Raw genomic sequence first — 13,912 nt, forward strand, 5'->3', positions numbered from 1 at the left:
ATAAAAATCATTGGCCCCCCCGCAGAATTTTTCAGAATTATTTTATAAAGATGGCAATGTTTAACTATGTCTAGACCTATCTGAACATTGCAGTTAAGCGCGGGTACCTTTTTAGCGATGCAGTGACGCCCCTGCTTAAAGCGAGGCCTGCTGTCTGCGCAGTGCTTCCTGTGGCCGGAGCCTGGCGCCTCCCGACCGCCTGAGGCCCCCTAGGGGGGAAGACCCCTGCGCTAAATGAAACCAGCGCTCCGGTGATCCACGCCGCGTGCCTGTCCCCACTCTACCGGCAGCGACCGCGCATCCGAGGCACAGGGCGACGCCCTCCGCAGCAAACACGCACCCACAGGCCCAGTGCTCCAGCGATGCACGCCGCATGCCCGTTCCCCACTCTACCGGCAGCGACCGCGCATCCGAGGCACAGGGCGACGCCCTCCGCAGCAAACACGCACCCACAGGCCCAGTGCTCCAGCGATGCACGCCGCATGCCCGTTCCCCACTCTACCGGCAGCGACCGCGCATCCGAGGCACAGGGCGACGCCCTCCGCAGCAAACACGCACCCACAGGCCCAGTGCTCCAGCGATGCACGCCGCATGCCCGTTCCCCACTCTACCGGCAGCGACCGCGCATCCGAGGCACAGGGCGACGCCCTCCGCAGCAAACACGCACCCACAGGCCCAGTGCTCCAGCGATGCACGCCGCATGCCCGTTCCCCACTCTACCGGCAGCGACCGCGCATCCGAGGCACAGGGCGACGCCCTCCGCAGCAAACACGCACCCACAGGCCCAGTGCTCCAGCGATGCACGCCGCATGCCCGTTCCCCACTCTACCGGCAGCGACTGCAGATCCGCTGCTCTGAAGCACCGAGGGACAGGGCGACCCGTGGAGATCAATTAGAGCCGCTGCTGCTTGTAAAACACCTCTGTCTTTTAATAACAGCACTATGAAAAGCTGGTGAATAGAGCAATAGTGAGCAGCAACACGGAGTGCAGCGTGGCCTGGACAGAACACTTACCACAACACTACCTTATACCAGCCTTGAGGTTCCGCACTGAACAGTAAAGTAAATCCACTCACAATCTTGTAAATGAAAGCAATGGTAGGGAGTTGTAACAACAATTAAATAAGACTCTATAGATAAACCAGTTTTTCCAAGTCTGTTTAACCATAACACAGGTTTAAGAAGATCCCTTGCTTCTATCTCTGCACAAACAATAGACAAATAATGTATTTTTTCCACCCAAAACAAATCACTTTTGGAGAGCCCATTTACATCCATCAATAGCTCAGGACACCCAACCTTCTCCACTTAAGACTTTTTATGGCGGAGCAAGGGAATATCATTGGCCCTCTCCATGCCTAAGCAATGTTTAGCAATGGATGTTTCTCTAAAATGTGTCCTCCACTATTTGGAGATCACTCAAATCCTTAAGTCCCCAAATACCAGACCCATAAGAACTGATAGGAATACATTTTGCTACATAAACTTCCAACAAAGCCTGAACTAGTTTGTCCCCAAGCCTTTTAGCAAAATCCATAACTGCTGCTACCGCCTTGACAGAGCCTTTCGTTTTTTGCTCTTCATTGTGGTGTCCAAGTACCCTTGTCATCAACCAGGACTACCCGCTATGTGAAGGTGGTCACCCTAGTTTTTTCACTACCTTCCCCATAGTGTGTTTTCTGCTTTCTGCTTATCACACCCATTCACATTATATAAGATTTTTATAAAAATGGTATTCAAATCCAATGACGTCATAAAATCGATAAAAGAGTTAAGTAGTCTTTGGAATCCTGTGGCAGTCCTCACTAGTAGCACAGTGTCATCTGCATACAGCAGCCCAATATTAACTGAATACCCACACAGGGAATGTCATTCCAGGCAAAGCTTAAAGTTGGGCCCAAGTTGTTAATGAATAATGTAAATAGAAGTGAGGCCAGTATACAGCCTTCTCTGACACCCCTGTGAAACTTTATTTAAGAGCAAGAGACCCAACATGATTATATCTGTAGGAGGCTGGCCTGGTTTGTAGTGGGTACCTAACATACTTACACCTTATACCAGGTCCAGTTATCCCTTATCAGTGAAATGTAGGCAATGTCTAGCAGCTTCAGCTGTCTAGGGGTAGCTGTAGTAGAGCAGCTTAGGCTGAACTAGGAGATGTAAAGCTCTTGAAATATCACTGCAGTCACACAGTACTTATACACAATAAAAGACAATACTCATGTGTTACCAAAATTGAAGGTACTTTATTTTAGTGACACAAGGCCAAAAATATCTTAGAGGCAATACTCCCTTCATCTGGGTTGGAGGTATTCTACACAATATATACACTAGGAACCAAAATCAGGTAACTAAACAGTCCTAGAATAGTGCAAACAGTGAAAAACATAATAGATTTCAATGGGCCTAGGGGCAACACAAACCATATACTAAAATAGTGAAATGCAAAAGTCTAGCATAGGTGCCCCTACGTGGTCCCGGACCATTTTCCCAGACCCCGTGAGTGCGAGGCCCCATTTTATGCGTGCACTGGACATAAGTCACTACCTACGTTTGGTATCAATACCCCATGCTCCTTAGAGCCACTACAGCCTTTTGAGTTTTTCCAGGCAGCCCCAGCTGCTGACACCTCACAGACAGGTTTCTGCCCCCCTGTTTCTGAGGCAGCTCGAGCCCAGGAAGGCAGAACAAAGGATTTCCTTTGGGAGAGGGGTGTTACACCCTTTCCCTCTGGAAAGAGGTATGGGCCTGAGAGGAGTAGCCTCTCCAGGCCTCTGGAAATGCTTTAGAGAACACAGATGATGCCCTCCTTGCATAATCCAGTCTACACCGGTTCAGGGACCCCGGGTCCCTGTTGTGGCGTGAAACTGGGCAAAGGCAAGGTGGGGGGGGTGACCACTACCCTGTTCACCCCACGGGTGGTGCCCAAAGCTTCTCCAGAGTGTCTCTCGGTTTTGCCATCTTGGATTCCAAGTTGGCAGGGCACTCTGGAAGCATCTGAGTGGCCAGCGCCAGCAGTTGACATCAGAGACCTCCCCTGATCAGTGCTTACCTATGTATCTGACCAATCCCCTTTTCAGGGCTATTTAGGGTCTCTCTTGGGTGGTTCGTCAGATTTGGATTACAAGACTGCATCAGGACTCCTCTGCATCCTTTACTTCCCCTTCTTACTGAAGAAACTGCATCTGGACCCTCTAGGCACTCTACAAACTGCAACAAAGAAGCAAAGACGACTTCTGCAACATTGTATCTTCAGCTCCTGCCAGCAACTGCAACTGTTTCCAGGTCGTGCATCCTCCGAGGACAGCCTGTCTTCAGCCTGCACCAGAAGAACGAAGGAATCTACCATGGAGTGAAGGAATCACTTCCCTGATTCAGCATGCACCTCACTGCAGCAACGACCGGTGGCTCTCCAGGTGAAGTGCGTGGATCCAGCATCACGGGTGGTGGACTTAAGTGGTCCTGTCCAACGTTGGTGGAGGTAAGAGTTTGCCTTCCCACGCAAGATAGTACTCTGATGCATCGCGTGTTTTGCAGTTGCAAAGCTTGTTGGCATCCTCCTACGAAGTTCTTTGTGCACCATGTAGCTCCGGCCCCCAGCACTCCTTCCTGCGACGTACAGCTTCCTGAGTGGTTCTCCGGCGGCGTGGGATCCCTTTGTGTCGTGCTGCATGGGCCTCCTTTAGCATCTTTTTTGAGCCATGCTGTGGGACTCAGGTGCATTCTGCCTGGTCTTCTGTGGGCTCTCTGAACTACTGGGAGCCCCCTCTGACTTCCCCTCCTGAGTAGAATCAACCTCTTCTTTTCTGGTCCCCGGCAGCGCCATTTTTCGCTAACTGCAAGCTTTGCGTTAACCAAGGCTTGTTGGCAGAATCCATCGACACAAACCAGAGTGCAATCATCCATCTGGCGTGGGACATCATCTGCACCAACGAGAAACCCGCATTTGTCTTCTTGGGTGCAGTCTGACTGTTCTCCACCGGTGGTTCTTCTTTTGCACCTTCATCCGGGTTAGCAGGAGCTCCTGTTCTTCCTGGACTCTTTAGTGCTTCTTGGACTTGGTCCCCTTCTTCCACAGGTTTTCAGGTCCAGGAATCCCCTGTTGGTGTCTTGCAGTCTCTTCTGGTTCTTGCATTATCTTCTTTTTCGTTTTCTTGTGTGTTCTAGAAAAGTTACTGTGCTTTACTCCTGCTTTCCTGAGCTCTGGGGTGGGTTCTATTACTTACCTTTGGTGTTTTCTTACACTCCCAGCGCCCTTCTACACACCACACTTGCCTAGGTGGCAAACCAACATTCACATTCCACTTTTTTAGTATATGGTTTGTGTTCACCAGGCTCATTTCTAACTACTGCGATTTTCACCATTTACACTGTTTTCTAACTGTTTATTTACCTGTTTTGGTTACTAGTTTATAAATGGTGTATAATATTTACCCCCTAAGGGAGTATAATCTCTATGGTATTTTTGGCAAGTGTGTCACCAAAATAAAGCACCTTTATTTTTGTAACACTGAGTATTTCCTTTCATGTGTATAAGTACTGTGTGACTACAGTGGTATTGCAAGAGCTTTGCATGTATCCTAGATAAGCCTTGGCTGTTCAGCTACAGCTACCTCTGGAGAGCCTGGCTTCTAGACACTTGCTACATTTCACTAATAAGGGATAACTGGACCTGGTATAAGGTGTAAGTACCATAGGTACCCACTACAAACCAGGCCAGCCTCCTACACACATGCATTATACTGCATAGTGCCTTAGGGCTGTAAGGACTGCCAGGGGGTGACTTACCCATAGTGCATGCAGTGTTAGTGGACAGGGCACTCTTGCTGAGTGCCATGTCAATTTTACAGTTTTTAAATGCATCTGGTCATGCTCTTGCAATGGCAGTCTGCATGAGGCTGATGTGGGACTTCTTAGAATGGCAAATTGGTACTGCAGCTCTGCAGGGCCGCCCTCTCCAATACCCATGCCCTAGGTACTAGAGGTGCCATTTACTGGGTACTTACAAGGGTGGCTGAAGTGCCAATACATGGTACAGTTTTGGGAAAAGAGATCTGGCCCTGGGAACCTGTTTAGCAGGGGCCCAGGGCATTTATAGCTTGAAACCACATCGTTTTCCAGGCAAGAAGTGGGGGCTAACCATACAAAAAGATGCCCTTTCTCACACCAAGTCCAGTTAGGGGGTAAACCGATCTTACAGGCTGCATTGAAACGGTGGGTTAAAATTTTGGACCACAGTGCTAGATTGGATTTATATAGATCAATGTAGACACCGTCGGGGCCGGGTGCGGTATTATTTGGCACAGCTAAAATAGCCTCAAAATGTCTTCTTCAGTAAAAACCAGCTCAGAGTAGCCACAAGCAAAGGTTGAAACAGCAGGGGGAATTCACTGTGATTGGGTTATCATAAATGTTCTGAAAGTGTGTTACCCATGTATCAGATGGACCGGTACAATGAATGGCACTCTTTGATGCCCCCCCAAAAAAGGTTGATTGCTAATCTCCCAGAACCTGGCACTGTTTCTCAATACATCCGTCTTTAACAACTCATTCCAGGTACAGTTTTTATGTCTTTTTTACCAGGCTTCTAGGGTTTGTTTGTAAGATTTCATACATTCTGTTATATAGGCCTTATCCTGGGGAATGCTTTTTAAGGCTTTTAATAAAGTTAGATGGGCCACTGTACACTTGTGGTCAAACCACCTCTCCCTCTTGTCTTTAACTTTACCAGTGGGTCACGAGAGGCTGATGACAACCTTGTGACAGATCCTATAAAAGACATTTAAAACGTCTTGCTCATTAGTGAAACTATCCTGACAAGCGGTGAGATCATCTCAATATACATTAGACAATTCCTTAAAAATGTGCGAGGCACCACCTTACTCCATTGCAGTCTACGAGTCTGATTCTGCGGTGAGATGTCAAGGTTTCTTGGGCCCACTACCAGATCATCCGCCTCCCCTTTCCCCATGCCACAGTAAGAATTAGCGGGGTGTGGTCACTAAAATGGAACTACTCAATACTAGATAGAACAAACTGATCCAAATAACAGAAATACATATATAATTGATGCTGGTATTGAGACCTTTGCCAATAAACATGAGGATGATATCCCCACTCCTATCATCCCTGACTTGGACAAGATTAAAATCTGAGATTTGGATGTTGAGCCATCTTTCCTCTTCTCACTTATTGTTTAAATTGGCTATATTCCTACAAAGAATGTTCAACTGATTGACTGGGTTAGACACTGAGTTACTGGATGTCAGAACAAGTAGCTTCTCGGAAGCGTCACAAACCATAGCGTAAGGTGGTGGAGTATGGGCTGGGGTTAGTCAATCGTTCAAATCAAGGAGACTCAGTGGAAGAAGTCTGTTAGTTGTTGTAATTGAGGCCTCCTGACCCCCAGGCTCCCTCCCTAAAGGCTCTCTGACAGCAAAACTAATGTGGCCTGGGTGAACCGTTTTCCTGGGGGATAAAAAAAAACCCAAGCGATAAGGATCTGATGCCCCTGGAGTGGCAATTAGGTCCTGAATAGAACAGCTTTCCTGCTACACTGGGTTGATAGAAATTAATGACAATACAGCCCCCATCTTCAGTTTTCTTAGCAGGGCCCACCCACCCATCTAGCCATGTTGATATGAGCTGATGCCTGTGATGCTGGGCCCAACAAGCTATTACACCAATGTTTAGATTTACTGATAAGCTCTGGGATAGATTCCAAAATACCATCTCTCAACAGGGGGAACCCCTCCCAGAATGGCGACTATAGGGGGCCTAAGTATAGTCCTTATAGAGGGCGAAACAAATGAGGGTCTCATCAGACAATGACTTCTGGACTGTAGGAGGTCCTTTAGCATCTGAATTTAAGGAAGGGGCTAGGAAGCCTTTTAGAGTTTTGGGCAAAGTTCTTCTCGTTGTTAATGTCCCTTATAGTCTCTACGGAAGATTGTCGGGCGGTTATGCCATGTGAGGGCCTATTGCAAACACAGAGAGTGTTATATCTGGCTCGGGAATCACTAAGCAATGAGAGTGGGGGCCTATTTTTGATTTCTTTTAAAGAAACCTTTAGCTCCGTGATTGAGGATTCTAGTAAAGAGAGCTTTCCCATCATCCCCCCTAAGTTGTTACGTAGTGACCCCATAACCTTCTCATGAGGCTAAAACCAAGAGTTCAATAAATAGATGAAGTTGCTTATCTAGATCTGTAACTGAAATTGAGTCCACTAAATTGTCCGCCAAGTTATCAATAACTCAAGATGACCCTTTTCCTGTGTTCAGGTGACAAGCCAATTTATTGTTTGGCATAGAGGCAGGGCCCACAGGTTTGGGACCATTTTCTTTCTCTTTTTGGGCAAAATAGTCCTCTTGTGAGAAAGAGGGTGTCCAGAATGGATGTTTCCTGTAACAAGTACTATTCTTGGGGAAAGCTCACTAAGAGCAGGCTCAGCGAGTGAGATGACTTTGATTGCTTGCCCACCCTGCTTCCCTCCTCACGTTCTGAACAGATGTGTCAGGCGAGACATTATCGGCCCCAAACCCAGTCTTTCTTCCGCACTCTGTATCTCTTCTGACAGGGCTCCCACACCGGATGTCAAGTACGAAATAATAGGTGCACAGTTAATTGGGACCTTAGCTTTCACAAAGTCAGGGTTACTTGAAGATTTGCGCTTACCCATAGTTGGAGTCAAAAGACAGACAAAAGTTAAGTGGCTCGGTGCAGGCGCTGACGGGTGCAGACGGGCCCGCCCTTGGCCCGGGCGCACCTTGCACACGTCCTCCTTCTGGGCCTGCGATGTCTATGGAACTCGTAGTCCCTCAACGGCAGCAGCCGATTGTGCATTGCTGCGGGAGAGATGTGCACGCTTTGCAGCACAGAGTTCGCACACATGTGTGATTGATCCCGGCCCTTCTCCTTCCTGAGCCTGTGATGTCTATGGGACTCGTACTCCCTCACTGGCAGCACCCGATTGTCCCTTCATAGTAGGCAGTGGACTACTTCCATGCCCTCAGTGTATTCCATAGAGCAGTGGTGTCAGCAAGTATTTAAATCTATAGTATGACCCAACCTCTTTTAGGTTCCAGCGAGAGCATGCTCTACTAACCCCTCTCATGCAAAGTTCCGTTGTGAAGTAAAACTCAGGATCTTGTGCTGACGCTCTGTATGCATGTTGAATGCATGTCTGTGCAGTGTGTGTGCAGTGTCACATTTAATAGTAGTACTCTGTTGTGTGGGTCTGACTACTGGGGGTCATTGGGATCCATTTTAAAGGCCCCTGGTTTATTAAGACATTGAAGTTAGGATAATGCACACAAGGTTGGCTACAGAAATACAAAAGGTCCCTTTTAGCAAAGAACTGCTGGTTAGTCTTCCTGAGCGCTGCCCTGCGGCAGACTGTAGGGGTGAGAGGGGAAAGAGAAAACTCTGTTGTTCAAACTGAGGAAGTTTCTCAGCTGAGTCTTCTCTTTGTTAATCTCAGATAAGTGATTCACAAAAGCTCATGAAAACCAGGCGCAGAGAACCAACACTTCATTGTGCCCAAGTGTTGGATCCTCCTAGTTGGAGCCAGGCCCGTTGGTACCTGCTGCGCACCCACTGCTTTGTACAAAGGCTGTGCCTGGGGAGCAGTATGGATTGGTATTTGGAACAGGACCAGCCTAAACTAGTTCTGAGGGTTTTGACACTGGATTCACACCCCATATTTAAAAAAATATACGTAAAACTAGCATCCAATCTACCCCACTTTGTTCTCATCCCAAGCTTTTCTTGATCAAGGGGTTATATGAACAGCCGCTGTACAACAAGGACTGGTGTCCGACTGACAGTCTCACAGGGTTGAGGGCCAAAACCTGAAGTCAGCACTTCCTGCTGGAGGACCTTCCTGTCTGTTGAGAGAGGAAAGAAGTGTGTCTGACCCTAAAGGAGGAGAGGCTGGCTGGGATAAGGCGGCCATTGTGCTCCTAGCATGAGGAACCCCCAGAAAGCTGATGAGCAAAGGGCGACCTGCACATTAAGCAACTCCCCACAAACTGCTCAGTTCATGAATGAGCTATTTTTCAACTGTACCAGAGTGTGTATTCCAGTTTTGTCCTGCAGACTGCCGTGGGCTCAAGAGACTGATGCTTCTGCTGCTGACCAGAAAGGAAAAATAAATCCTATGTCTAGAAGGAAGGAAAAAGAAATTGAACTGAGTTGCTCCCCAACCAGCGATAACATTTGAGCCATCTACACCTGAGTCTTAGCCCTACCTAGGCCCATAGTTTATTGGGGATGGTAATAGCAGCATCTCAACCATAACTTGAGGGAGAACAGGTTCTGGGAAGGGAAGGGGTGTAGTGCCTCACTGTTAGAAGGTAACTTATGACAACCCTGTATAACATACCTATTGGAGTGTTGTAGTTAGTACTTGTAAGAAATTGGGTACTGTTGAAGTGGGGTGAAACCCTACTCGAGCAGGAATCACAGTCCTTGTCAGGGTGAAGTCACGAGTAACTCTCTGATAGCCTGGCATAGTGCAGCCAGGCTTAACTTAGAGCCAAAGTGTAAAGCTTGTCTGCAGCAACAGTAATAAAGTAAAAACAAAACACAGGAAAAATCCCATGCTAATTTAGGAAAATGGAGTAAATTGTATTAAATGAAACAATACCAAAATTACAAAAATCCAATCAGTAGAACAGGAGGTATGCCGTTTTAAAGATTTAAGTGTAATAGCACAAAGCGCCAGCTGTGGAAATCCAGTTGTGCTAGACCAGAATAGAGTCAAAAGTTCAGGCCAACTGCGATGGAATGCGGGCTGGCTTCAGGGACCCAGGTAGGCCCGCTGAACAAGAATACCTTAAATTCTGGTTGTGGAGTGTTGAGGATGCGTTGCACAGTGGCGATACCTAGGAGCTGAGATGCAAAGTCCTGCATCGAGATGTGTTGCGCACTGGTCAATTCCGAGGATGATGTGGGTCTTGCAATGAGGTGTCCTGCTTCTTCAAGGATGTGTTACACAGTGGCAGTTCTTGGGTGGCTGCAGGTGGCAAAGCAAAGTCCTTGCTTCGGGGAAATCCATGCAGCAAAGGCGATGCATCGGTTCTGCTTGGGGTGGCTCTGTGCAGCAGAGATGTGATGGTTTTGCTGAAACCACAGATGAAATGGTAGAACACCTTCTGGCTCACCTAAAAGGGTCCAAGACTGGTGTGCCACCACTTGGTAGGGTAGGGATCACAAATAGCAGAGTCTAGGTGCTGGGTTGAAGGTTGTTGGAGCCTTCTGTCCTGTGACTCTACTCAGGGGGCCAGGCAAGAGGGCAGCAGGTCAGCAGTCCTTCAGAGCAGCAGTCCAACAGAATGGCTGTCCTTTCAGCAGCACAGCAGTCCTTCTTCCTGGCTGAGGGCACAGGTCCAGACGTAAACTAATTAGTTCTGCTCTGAGGCCCAACGTTTATACCTGGTGCCCGTTGTGAAGAAGAGGAAGCTTCTTGAGGTTTCCACCCCTGAGATGTCAGGCATCCCCTTCCTCCCTGTCCTGTCCCAAGCTTGTCTGGGGCCACAATAGACCTGTGTCAAACCCTTTTTGAGAGTGCCCAGGCAGAGCCTTTGTGATGTTGTAGTGCTTTCCTCTTATCTAATTTCTAAGCACTAACATAACACAACAGAAATGCACTTTTGAGGTCAATGAAGACTTTTATTGTTGTTAATTCTTCCCCAACCACAATATTTATGTATGACGAATTAGTAGCTTTCAAGTCCGCGTTAATCAAACAAAATATATCAGTTTGCAATATACACAGCAGGTTATATTTATAAGATATTGAATGCAAAGCAAAACAAATACTTCACCGTGTGGGAACTATCTACAGCTTCATCTTTCTAAGGTCTGCAAGCTGATGACCCCTGTCAGCCGCGAGAAAGAGATTCATCTACCCACACGGGATTGCTGGCAGCTGGCGCCAAGCTCCAGCACGAGGTCCGGCAGATTCGAATCTGACTCTCTGCAGCCTGTTACATTCGTTACAAAGGTGTGCCCCCTCCTCTCAGACCTGGGAAACTGAGCAAGCCTTTTGGAGACTGGCCAGGTCTCCAAGACTACTCCTGTTCCCAAGCTCAAGCGAAGAAAAAACAACACCCATGTACCCTCTCTTATCATGTCTAGTCTACTGTGAGAAAAACATCTTGGTTCTCTGGTGCAAAAACACAGCTTGGAAAAATACAGCTTGGATTCTCAACTGCAAGATCTAACTCCACGTTAAAGGCAATAGGCAGCTAACCTAAGTATCAAATGCAATGTCATGTTAAAGGCAATAGGCAGCTAACCTAAATATCAAATGCAATGTATAATATCATGTCAAAGCCCATAGGCAGCTGAGCTGAATATAAAATGCAATGTATAATATCATGTCAAAGCCAATAGGCAGCGGAGCTGAATACAAAGTGTAATGTATAATATCATGTCAAAGCCAATAGGCAGTTAAGCTGAATACAAAATACAATGTATAATATCATGTCAAAGCCAATAGGCAGTTAAGCTGAATATAAAATGCAATATATAATATCATGTCAAAGCCAATAGGCAGAATATCTAATAGCATGTCAAAGTCAATAGGCAGCTAAACTGAATACATCATGTCAAAGTCAATAGGCATGCAATGTCAAAGCCAATAGGCGGCTAGACTGGATACAGCATGTCAAAGCCAATAGGCAGAATACAGAATGTAATGACTAATGCAATGTCAAAGCCCATAGGCGGCTAAACTGAATACAGAAAGTAATGGCTAATGCAATGTCAAAGCCAATAGGCAGAATACAGAATGTAATGACTAATGCAATGTCAAAGCCCATAGGCGGCTAAACTGAATACAGAAAGTAATGGCTAATGCCATGTCAAAGCCCATAGGCGGCTCAACTGAACAAAACATACCATGTGCTACTGGTGAACATTGAGCAACTAATATGCGCAGTGGTGAAACACAAAGTCATTGGTCAAAACAAAATTTAACAAATGGCAGTACAGATGTGCAAGTGTGGTAGGTGGCAACTCCTCCCTCTCGTTAACTCGGAGTGGCCCACTCTGCCAACACCTAGCTTCTGTTTCTCTCACTGCTTGGGAGAAATACACAAAAACCAGGCTTGAGACATGTTTAAAGGGCTACTTAAGTGGGTGGCGCAATCACTGCGGCAGTCCCACTAGTAGCATAATTTTCAGGTCATGGGCACATTTAGTACCACTTTACTAGAGACTTACAGGTAAATTAAATGTGCCAATAGGGTATAAGCCAATTCTACCATATTTGAGGGAGATAGTACAAGCACTTTAGCACTGGTTAGCCGTGGTAAAGTGTGTAGAGTCCTTAAGCCAGCAAAAACGAAGTCCACAACACAGGAGGACTGAAGGCAAAAAGTTAGGTGGAGAACCACTCCAAGGATGCCAGGTCAAACAGTCCTGATGAGAGATTAAGGTATTTTTTTACCCATAAAAGGTGAGCCCTGGGCTAGACATTACTTCAATGTGTCTGTTAGTTGGCTGTTGAGTTCTATCTTCATGAGAAACCTGCAACTGCGTGCTCTCAGAGAGGCAAGTATGATAAGGGTTGTACTTAACTCAGTTTGCAGGCCAATAGTAATACAGACCCCACGACCCATTTGTCAAACAGCCCCATTCATCATAGTTTACACCCAGTAGCCCCTGTCTGTCCTGTGCCCCCCACCCCAAACGGGGTCTGACAAGTGGCCTTTCATGCTCCACTCATCACTGGGGGCTTGGAGGGTGCATCAGGGTCACACATTTGTCACTGACTGCTGGGGCCATTGTAGGAGGCTGGCCTGGCTTGTAGTGGGTACCAAAGGTACTTAAACGTTGTGCCAGGTCCAGTTATCCCTTATTAGTGTAGAAGAGGTGTTTCTAGCAGCTTAGACTGATAGAAGGTAGCTATGGCAAAGCAGCTTAGGCTGAACTAGGAGACATGTAAAGCTCCTACTATACCACTGGTGTCATATGCACAATATCATAAGAAAACACAATACACAGTTACTAAAAATAAAGGTACTTTATTTTTATGACAATATGCCAAAAGTATCTCAGTGAGTACCCTCAGTAAGAAGGTAAGTAATGTACACAAGTTATATGTACACAAGCCAAAATTAGGTAAGTAAGAGCAAGAAAAGTAATGCAAACAGTGTAGAATTACAATAGATTGCAATAGGAGCACATAGGTATAGGGGCAACACATATACTCCAAAAGTGGAATGCGAATCACGATTGGACCCCAGACCTATGTGAGCTTGTAGAGGGTCGCTGGGACTGTAAGAAAACAGTGAGGGTTACCAAAATACCCCACCCCAAGACCCTGAAACGTAGGAGTAAAGTGCACCTACTACCCCCAGAGAGCACAATAGTCGTGATAGGGGAATTCTGCAGGAAGAACAAACACCAGCAGTGCACTGACAACGGATTTCCGGACCTGAGGACCTGTAAGACAAGGGGACCAAGTCCAATAGTCGCGACAGTGTCCAGGGTGGGCAGGAGCCCAGGAAACCCCGGATGAAGATGCAAGGAAGCTGCCTCCGGTTGGAAGAAGCTTTGAGTTCTGCAAGAAAGAGGACTAGGAACTTCTCCTTTGGAAGACAGATGTCCCACGTTGCGATGAAGCTTGTAGAGCAATACCGCAAACAAGCCTTGCTAGTTGCAAGGGTCGCGGTAGAGGTTTTTGGGTGCTGCTGAGGACCAGGAAGGACCAGGATGTCGCCCCCTTAGAGGAGGACACAGAGGGGGCGCTCAGCAACTCAGAGAGCCCTCACAGAAGCAGGCAGCACCCGCAGAAGTACCCCAACATGCACTTGGAAGAAGAATGAACCGGAGTCCACACAAAGTTACAAAGAAGGGTCCCACAGCGTCGGAGGACAACTCAGAAGGTTGTGCACTGCAGGAC

General features: G+C 47.1%; 1 protein-coding gene across 1 annotated transcript in view; it reads left to right on the forward strand.

The window, feature by feature from the left end:
- TTC6 (tetratricopeptide repeat domain 6) overlaps positions 1-13,912 on the forward strand; it is a 475,627-nt gene that overhangs the window by 1,553 nt on the left and 460,162 nt on the right. The gene's annotated exons all lie outside the window — the stretch shown is intronic.

Source organism: Pleurodeles waltl, chromosome 9 (assembly GCF_031143425.1).
Source record: "Pleurodeles waltl isolate 20211129_DDA chromosome 9, aPleWal1.hap1.20221129, whole genome shotgun sequence".
Lineage (NCBI taxonomy): Eukaryota > Metazoa > Chordata > Amphibia > Caudata > Salamandridae > Pleurodeles > Pleurodeles waltl.